We start from the raw sequence: 9,957 nt of genomic DNA, 5'->3' as shown, positions 1-9,957 counted from the left end.
ATAAGTGTCTAGAACTCTGACTGCAGATCCAGAAAACCATGATTGAACTCTATACATGAAAAGGACAAAATGAACTCCAGGCGGTCTAATTTTAATTGAAAATTTCCCTCTGAACTCGGAGAGCTGAGAATCGGGTCTCTGTCACCTCTGCCAATTAATTGATTAATATGTTCATTATTTTCTTTATGCTTCACAATAGTTTGAAAGCAGCACATCAGTCCTAAGCTGAATTAGGAACTGTGTGGGTGAAGTTTGCTGCTATGAGAGAGGGCAACTTATAGCTTGGGCTTGATCATGGAAACATGAACTCAGACCCTGAAACTTACTTACCTTTAGTCCTCTACTTCCATATCAGAAAACTCTCCACTGCTCCTGTAAGCAGAGCTCCAAAAACCAGAGCAAGAACAATAGCCAGGATTGAGATGCTGGACTGAGGAGACTCTGAGAAGGAAGAGAATGAAGAGAAGAAATAGTGAGATCTCTGACCTCCAGCTCTCAGTATAGACACTGGTTCAGCTCTACCCAAAATATTCATTTTCTCTCTCTCTCTCTCTCTCTCTCTCTCTCTCTCTCTCTCTCTCTCTCCCTCCCCTTGCACGCACGCACGCCTTGCCTTGCCTTGCACGCACGCACACATCTCTGTGCTCACTTTAAGTCCTAACTCAGTTTCAGTGTGCTGAGCTCAAGCAACCCCTCATGATTCACATGACATCTCTATCTCTGCTCTTCTCCAGAAGGTACCACCACAGCTGCCCACTTCTGGAAGGTTCCATCCCCTGCGGGCCTGGTCTATACCACCTCTACGTCTCAGGTCTTGTTGTTCTCATCCTTTTGAGAACAGAAGTGAGGTCAGGGTGATCTCAGCAGGATAGAAATTCAAAGCCCAGCACTTCAAGGGGATGTTCCTGTCAGGCCTGACCTTATGGGTCACGTATATTTGGAGGGGGGTGCCTGAGATAAATAATGGAATATTTAAGACATTTTGTGCTCTTCTTGATGATCCACCAATGCTCATATAACCTTGTTTTGAATGGATAAGAAATTTAGCTTGAAGAAGAGGTGCCAACCCCACAGAGTAAGCTAAACTCAGGTGTGAGTGGGGTAATCCATTCCTTGGATAGATTCAGAATCAGCATGAGCCAGCACAGAGCATGCTTGGTCTATCTCCAGGTATATGAATTTTTGGTTCTGACTGAAAGATTCAGAAATGCTGGAGTCAGACCTGAAAGTTATTATGAACGGACAGTGAACATGCCTGAGAGAGGTCATGATTCACAGGGCAAATGGAAGGAACTACAGCTTAATGGACAGACTGAACAGTCTGAGAGTAGGTTCAGTCCTGTGAAGAGACCCTCTCTCATGTGAACCCAGAAACACACAAACCCTCTTCCCTCTTTGTCATAAGAGTGCATTAGTATTCCAACTGCTCCCTGCAGAGGAGGAAACTTCATGGGACAGGAGCTCTAGTCCCAGAGCAGATGGGGCAATTTCTGTTCTCACCCAATCTCAGCAAATTTCCCTTCCCATAGTACAGCAGACCAAGGAGCATCTCCACACATAAACCCTGCCGCTAATTCCTTGCTAGTTGTGCATAATATTCCTGCTCCCACTCTTGACTGAGCATCTCAGCTGCCTTGCCAATCACTCTCCAGGCATCCAGGCCCTCATTCAGCGTGATGTAATTGTGGCTATCTAAGGTTAATGCTAGGAATTCTTGACTGAAGTACCCTTCTTACAGCACATCACAGCCATACCTCCTCTGGATTGCATGATAACCTGGAGAAGGCCCCACTCTCAGTCCCTCCAACAATCCAAGTCCCTTTGTAGGATCCTCCAGTGAGTTGGCCCAGCACATGAGGCCTTTCATATTGGCCAGATCTGTATTTGAACTGCACAGGAAACTGGGTCAGTGTCCCAAGGTGTGTGTAGAATAGGTGTGGGTCATATTTTCAGGGGATAAAGCCCAGCAATAGCACACTGGGGGAACCCCATGGGGAGCTTAATGTTTGGGATTTCTGCTTGGGGATCATGCTATAATTGTAAATGTGGAGCACCTTCATCATTATTTCTGCCAAGAACTGTTTCTCATTTCTCATTCAGGGAATCCTGTGTTGCCTTCTCCCAAAACTCTGGTTTCTGCTCATTCATCCATGGTGTCTAGCTTTCCACCCTCTGACTCTCTGATCTGCTGTTGAACCCTAGGAACTGTTTATGATCCACATAGGTGGCAGATATGAATTGGGTATCCAAAAGGCCAGGCCAGTACAAGAAATATTTGTAAGTACCTCAGAGAGTATGAACTTAGGTACAGTGGTCTTTAGATCTCCAATCTACACTTAGGACACTACCAGTCCACAGGCCTATTTCCCAAGGAAGGTAGGGAGCAGGAGGCAGGATGCAAAATGAATGAAGAGAACAGAAGTTCTCACTGAGCTAGGGAAGGGATAAGCTTTCCAGACACTGTACCCCTATGGGTGGGGTCTCTTTAATTCCCCAGGTTATGTGTTTTTATTTCAAATTTCCATATTCACCCTTTGAATTCTTGGTGCTGGCCAGAATGACCAGGAGCCTCAGGAGAAGATCCTGGGGTACAAAGGTCTTCATCCAGCTGCTGAGTGCAAACTGTGTCTCTGCTAGTATGTGTTCACTTTATAATCTTGATATGGAAGAGACTGATTGGTGTCTCAAAGAATTCCCAATGGTAGCGATAAAGAGTGTCTAGGCTGGGGCATGGAAAGATGAACTCCTGAAAGAAGAGTCCCTATGGCCCTGCCTCCCCAGCTGAGATCTAGTTCTGAGGCCTGGGATCCTAAGAGCAGTGAGTGATAAGACAAGTTTTCTACCCTTTTCTTCCTAGTCATGTTCACAATGACCTTCTGAGTCAATCTAAAGGCCATTGAGTCAGCAAGTCTCAGCAATTGAGATGTCAGGATGTCTACACCAGACTAGAAAGACAATGGACCACAAAAGTACTCATGATTTGTGTGGATTTTGTCAACCTATGTTCAGCATATTTAAAGGTGGAATTTTGAGAGACTTGCTACATTGAAAATATTAGTAAAGTACATATGAACAGAATGTTTACAAAAATTTACACCTATTTTCAAAAATCCAGTGATAAGGTGAAAATAATTCTGTCTATTTGTATCCTTATATTTCCCATTAGGATTTCTTTGGATTATTTAACCTTTTTATTCACATTACATCCAGATCACTGCCCCCATAGCTGCCTCCCTCACACAGACCCTCTCCTATACCTCTCCCCTTCCCCTTTGAGATGTTGCAGGACCCTCTTTAGTTTTCTCCTACTCTGGCACATCAACTCTTTGCATAGCTAGGAGCATCCTCTCCCACCAGGGCCAGAAAAGTCATTCCTGTCAGGGGAATGCATTGCACAGATATTGTGTTGAATAGAGACGACCCCTGTTCAAGTGGTTGAAAGACCCACATGGAGACCAAGATGCCCATCTGTTACATATGAGCAGGGGCTTAGGTCCTGCCTATGCATGCTTTTGGGTTTAATTTTATCACAGCTGACCAAGGGCCCAGGTGACTTGACACCGTTAGCATTCCTGTGGATTTCCTATACCCTTCAAGTCCTCAATCCTCTACCTTGTTCATCCATAAGAGTCCCCAAGTTCCATCCAATGTTTTTCTCTGGATCTCTGCATCCGTTTCACTCAGATGTTGGATGGAGCCTCTCAGAGGATAAAATCCTGTGAGCAAGCATAACAGAGTATCATTAATGATGTCAGGGGTTGGTGCTTACCCATGGGATAGGTCTCAAGTCGGGTAGGTTGTTGAATGACCATTCCCTCAGTCTTTGCTCCACTCCCTGTCCCTGAATTTCTTATAAACAAAGTTAATTTTAGATCAAAAATATTGTGGGTGGGTTCGTGTCCCTATTGCAAAACAAGGTTCTTCCCTGGCTATAGGAAATAGTCTCTTCATGTTTCATATCCTGACTGCTGGGAGTCTCAGCTAAGTTCACCTTCATTGATTCGTGGGAGCATCTCTCACCCCAGGTCTCTGACATGTCCTAGAGACATCCTCCCAACAACATCCCCACCATGCTACACATTTTCATTTTCATTTTTCCCTTGGAGAGATCTACTCCGCCCTTCTACTCTTCCTTGCTTCATCCATCTTGTCTAATTGGATGGCTGTATATGTATGGGCCACATGTGGGCAGGCTCTGAAATGGGTGTTCAGTCTCTGTTTTAAATTCCCTGCCAAGGGTATTCTTGTTCCCTTCCATCCTTCTTGAGTTTCATGTGTTCTGTTCTAGGGTAATTCCATTTGGGCTAATAGCCACTTATCAATGAGTGCATACCTCCATGTGAGTTTTTCTGTGATTGGGTTAGCTCACTCAGGATAATATTTTCCAGTTCCAACCATTTGTCTATGAATTTCATAAAGTCGTTGTTTTTGATAGCTGAGTAATATTCCATTGTGTTGATGTACCACATTTTCATCCATTCCTCTGTTGAAGGGCATCTGGGTTCTTTCCAGCTTCTTTTATAAATAAGTCTGTACAATGTGTCTTTTTATATGTTGGGTATATGCCTGTACTTTCTCCTGTTTCTCCCCATCTGATTCAGAAAATATCCATCTTTCTCCTTCTAAGTGAGAGTGAAGCATCCTTTGCTTGAGCCTCACCTCTCACTTAGCTTCTTTACGTCTGTACAATGTATTGTGGGTATCCTGTACTTTATAGAAAATATCCACTTGTATTTTTGGTTCTAGGTTCCCTCAATGATATTCTCAAGTTCCATCATGCGCCTACACAATTCATGTTGTCTTCGTTTTAATGGCTGAATAGTATTCCGTTGGGTAGCTGTACCACATTTTCTTCATCCACTCTTCAGTTGAAGGACTTCTAGGTTGTTTCCAGTTTCTGAGTATTATGAATAAAGCTTCTGTAAACACAGCTGACCAAGTGTCCTTGTGGTACAATAGGGCATCTTTCGGGTATAGTCCTGGCAATGGTAGAATTCGGTAGAATTATTCCTAGTTTTTTGATAAACCACCGCATGATTTCCAAAGTTGTTTTACCAGTTTTCACTTCCACTAGCAATAGAGAAGTGATCCCCTTGAAACATCCTCACTAGCATGTGCTGTCACTTGAGTTTTTGATCTTAGCCATTGTTGTGTGCATGAAACGTAATGTCAGAGTAATTTGACTTGCATTTCCCTAGTGATTAGGGACACTGAACATTTCTTTACGTTCTTCTTAGCAATGTGAGACACCGCTGATCAGAATTCACTCTTTAGCTTTGTTCCACAGTTTTAATTTCGTTATTTGGGTTGTTGGTGTCTAATTTCTTGATTTCTTTGTAAATTTTGGATACTAAACCTCTGTCAGATATAGGGATGGTAAGGAAACTTTTCCAACCTGAAGGCTATTGTTATGTTGTATTGGCAGTGTTCTTTGCCTTATAGAAGAAGCTTTTCAGCTTTAAAAGATCCCATTTATCAATTGTTGATTTTAGAGCCTGAGCCATTGGTGTGCTATTCAAGAATGTGTCTCCTTATCAGTAACTTCAAGCCTATTTCCCTCTTTATGTTCTATCAGATTTAGTGTATCCAGTTTTACATTGAGGTCTTTGACCCACTTAGACTTGAATTTTGTGCAGGGTAGTAGATAAGAATCTATTTGCATTCTTCTACATGCAGACATCCAGTTAGACCAACAAGATTTGTTGTAGATGCTTTCTTTTTACCACTGTATAATATTTGCTTTTTTTTTTTGTCAAAAATCAAGTGTCCATAGGTGTGTGGTTTTCTTTGTGGTCTTCCATTCAATTCCATCTATCAACCTGTTTGTTGCTTTCCCGATACCAAGTAGTTTTCATTACTATTGCTCTATGGTACGACTTTAGTTCAGGAATGGTGATAATTCCAGAAGTTCTATTATTCAGAATTGTTTTTAGCCTGGGTGGGTTTTTGTTGTTGTTTGTTTGTTTGTTTGTTTGTTTTTTCTCTGTGAAGGTGAGCATTGCTCTTTCAAGGTCTGGAAAGAATTGCAGTTCAGTTTTGATGGGAATTGCATTGAATCTTCAGATTGTTTTTGGTAAAATGACGATTTCACTATGTCAATCCTTCCAGTCCTTGAGCATGGGAGATTTTCCATCTCCTGTGTTTTCTTTCATTTTCTTTCTTCAGTTGCTTTAACTGCAATACAGATCTTTCATTTGCTTAGTTAAAGTTACACCTAGATATTTTATATTATTTGTGGCTGTTGGAAATGATGTTGTTTCCTTAATTTCTTTCTCAGTCCATTTATATTTTGTAAAAAGGACAGCTACTGATTTTTTTTAATAATCTAGCCACTTTGCTGAAGGTGTTTATAGGCTGTAAGTGTTCTCTGGTAGAATTCTCATGGCTTCTTATGCATAACATCATATCATTTGCCTGCCAAGTTCCAGGAATTTGCTTTTGGTGCTGGGACTTGAACTCAGATTTAATGGTGTCAAGAGAAGCACTGTATAGAATGATCTTTGAAATGACTCTGACATTAACTGAATGTCTTCTAACCTTGGGTTCCATTTATAGTCTGACACTTTCTTCAGACAGAGGTATATTTTTCTCAAGACTGACATAGAAACACAAAGCTCTCTGGCAGAAGGAAAAGACTGGAGTGCCAGTTATGGCTATTAGATTTATTAACCAATTGGCTTGACAAAATTGAAATTTGTTCAAGAACCTCAAGATGAAGGAAAAGAAGAAAATGCATACACCTACTGCAGCCGGAGGGAAACTTGCCTTAGGATATCAAGTGTAAACATTTTGACAAACCTGTCAGATCATCTCCCAGGAAAGAATGGATTCCAGAAAGTAATATCCTCCAGGGAAGTGATAGAGGTTGGTTGGTAATGGAAAGATGAACTCCTGGGTGCTACATCTCAAGAGTCTTGTTTCCCACTTCACACCCACCCCTGGGGACTGGTATCCTGGAAGCAGTGTCTGGGGACAAGTTGCTTACCCTAATCCTTCTGCTGGTCTTATTGACAACATCCTTCTGAGTCAAGTTTGGGGTAGAATAAGTCAGCAATTTCAAAACTTTTTCATGTCAGGAACTCTGCACACTTAGGACCTCAAATGTAATTTTGCACATGTTTATTTTTATCAATCCATCATAACAATGCTATGACCTGATAGATTGGACATGCTTTATTGTATTGTAGTACTGTGATGAGTTATATGGAAGAATGATATTTTTTAAAAAATTAAATATTTTTCAAAGCACAATTATGGTAGGAAGAATAGATTTTTTTTCAGTATTTACATTCTGATGGGGGCCTTTATCTTTTCCTTCAGGTAATGGGTGGTTCTGTATGCTAAACCAGTTTTTTATTTTAACTTAAGAAAACACATCTTAACAGAAACATGTAAGCTATATATATTTTGTTTGTGGTTCTCTCTCTCTCTCTCTCTCTCTGTGTGTGTGTGTGTGTGTGTGTGTGTGTGTGTGTTGTGTGTGTGTGTGTGTTAGATTCCAATGGATTGGCAATACCTGTAGAATCCAGAAGAGGGCATCAAATTCCATGGAGCTGGAACAACAGGAGGTTCCATGTGACCCTTTGATGGGATGGTGGAAAATGAACTCAGGTTCAATGGATAAGCAGTATTCTTTTTTTTTTTTTTTTACTGTAATTTATAACTTTATTAAGAAGGAATGGATGTCAGCACTGCTATATAAACAATGACAAAGATCAAGGGAAACACATCAGGGATTGTGTAGACAGTAGTATACATGGTCCTTATATAATCAATGTATAATAGTTAAGGAAACTTTAATCCTTATTAAGCAAACATTTTTGCATACACTGCCTTCTCTTTATCTTTCTGTGCCTTTATCATTTGTTTGACTTTAAGCAGTTCTGCCTGGATAGCTTTATCTCCTGGGGCTATCTCCTGTGCCTTCTTTTTTTTCTTTTTTTCATCTTTATTAACTTGGGTATTTCTTATTTACATTTTGATTGTTATTCCCTTTCCCAGTTTCCAAGCCAACATCCCTCTAACCCCTCCCCTTCCCCTTCTCTATGGGTGTTCCCCTCCCCATCCTCCCCCCCATTACCACCCTCCCCCCAACAATCACGTTCACTGGGGGTTCAGTCTTGGCAAGACCAAGGGCTTCCCCTTCCACTGGTGCTCTTACTAGGATATTCATTGCTACCTATGAGGTTGGAGCCCAGGGTCAGTCCATGTATAGTCTTTGGGTAGTGGCTTAGTCCCTGGAAGCTCTGGTTAGTTGTAATTGTTGTTCATATGGGGTCTCAAGCCCCTTCAAACTCTTTCAGTCCTTTCTAAGATTCCTTCAACGGGGGTCCCGTTCTCAGTTCAGTGGTTTGCTGCTGGTATTCGCCTATGTATTTGCTGTATTCTGGGTGTGTCTCTCAGGAGAGATCTACATCCGGTTCCTGTCGGCCTGCACTTCTTTGCTTCATCCATCCTATCTAGTTTGGTGGCTGTATATGTATGGGCCACATGTGGGGCAGGCTCAGAATGGGTGTTCCTTCTGCCTCTGTTCTAAACTTTGCCTCCCTATTCCCTCCCAAGGGTATTCTTGTTCCCCTTTTAAAGAAGGAGTGAAGCATTCGCATTTTGGTCATCTTTCTTGAGTTTCATATGTTCTGTGCATCTAGGGTAATTCGAGCATTTGGGCTAATATCCACTAATCAATGAGTGCACACCATGTGTGTTTTTCTGTGACAATCTGGTAATCTTGATGGTACACAGACATACATGCACACAAAATACTCATATGCATTAAAGAAAACAAATGTATCCCTTAAAAGAGAAATTATAAACTGTGAAGAAGGTCTGTTTATTATATTACAACATAGTCACATGTCTTTATAAGTACCTTGCTCACAGCCAGTGAAGGTTGAGTATTATAAGTGTCTCTAATATTTCAGTGAGTTCTCAGTCACTAATATCTTAAGTATAGAATATATCAATGCAGATAAATATAGTTAAATTTGCATATCCACACAGAAGCTAAAAGTGCCTGAGATCTGGGCAAGTTGCTGAGTTGAGTCCTTGCCAAAGACAAAGAATGCCTGAGGCAACATCATCCTCAGCATCACTATGCAGGAGAAGGTATGTGATAGAACAAGGTCTGTCATCAGATGAGAAGAATGGACGAGAGAAAAGTTTTACAGAGGTAGAGGAGGCCAGAGTGAGAAGGAGGCAGCCAAGAGAACATGGGGGCAGACGTTAAGATTTCTCTCTGCACATATTACAGGTTGTTATGACTATTCTTAAGGGATAGATGTGTACAGGATTTCGTGTTGTCTAGATGGGCAAATTATATCTGATCAATTGGATCGGAGGATACCGTGTGTTGTGTTCTTTCATGTGGCGACTTAATTGAGCTCAATAGAATGTATGGTGGCCAGATGCACCAGGCCCATCACAGAATTGGGAAGTGTATGCCTGGCGTGGTGGAAACCAGCGAAGAGAGCTGTGAGTGAGGGCAGGGCAACCTGACAGGATGCCATGTTGAAATGACTCATTAACAGCAGGTCAGAAAGTAGATGGGGGCAGCATGGAGCCACCGAGATAAATTAGCGCTAGTTCCAATGGTCAGCTGAAGCCAGAAATAGTGAGAGCTCGACCACCAAGGTACACACAGGAACCCATTCTGCCACTTTTTTATTTTTACCACAACACCAGAAAAAGAGGAAGAGAGCAAAGTCTCAGGTTGAACTTTCCAGCTGGAGATCTCAGGCAGGTGCTTCTGCTCTGAAGGCCAGCACTGGGGATTTCCACATCCTGATTTACACTCATGCTCTCCTAACCTGTGTGGCATGCTCCTGCCTAGATAATGGTGTGATGCTGGAATCCATCTCCCTTGGGTGACAGGTTCCATGAGCTACCACAGATCGGAGTGGATGACAGAAAGCCTCACCATTCCCAAAGGTAAGAACAACAGAGTCCCACTTTCCACCA

The 9,957-nt window shown here is 41.9% G+C and overlaps 1 pseudogene; it reads right to left on the bottom strand.

The window, feature by feature from the left end:
* Window positions 1-292: 292 nt before the first annotated feature.
* LOC116887611 lies at window positions 293-1,867 on the bottom strand (annotated as a pseudogene).
* Between the last annotated feature and the right edge of the window lie 8,090 nt (window positions 1,868-9,957).

Source organism: Rattus rattus, chromosome 18 (assembly GCF_011064425.1).
Source record: "Rattus rattus isolate New Zealand chromosome 18, Rrattus_CSIRO_v1, whole genome shotgun sequence".
NCBI lineage: Eukaryota > Metazoa > Chordata > Mammalia > Rodentia > Muridae > Rattus > Rattus rattus.
This window is presented reverse-complemented; position numbering and strand designations above follow the sequence as displayed.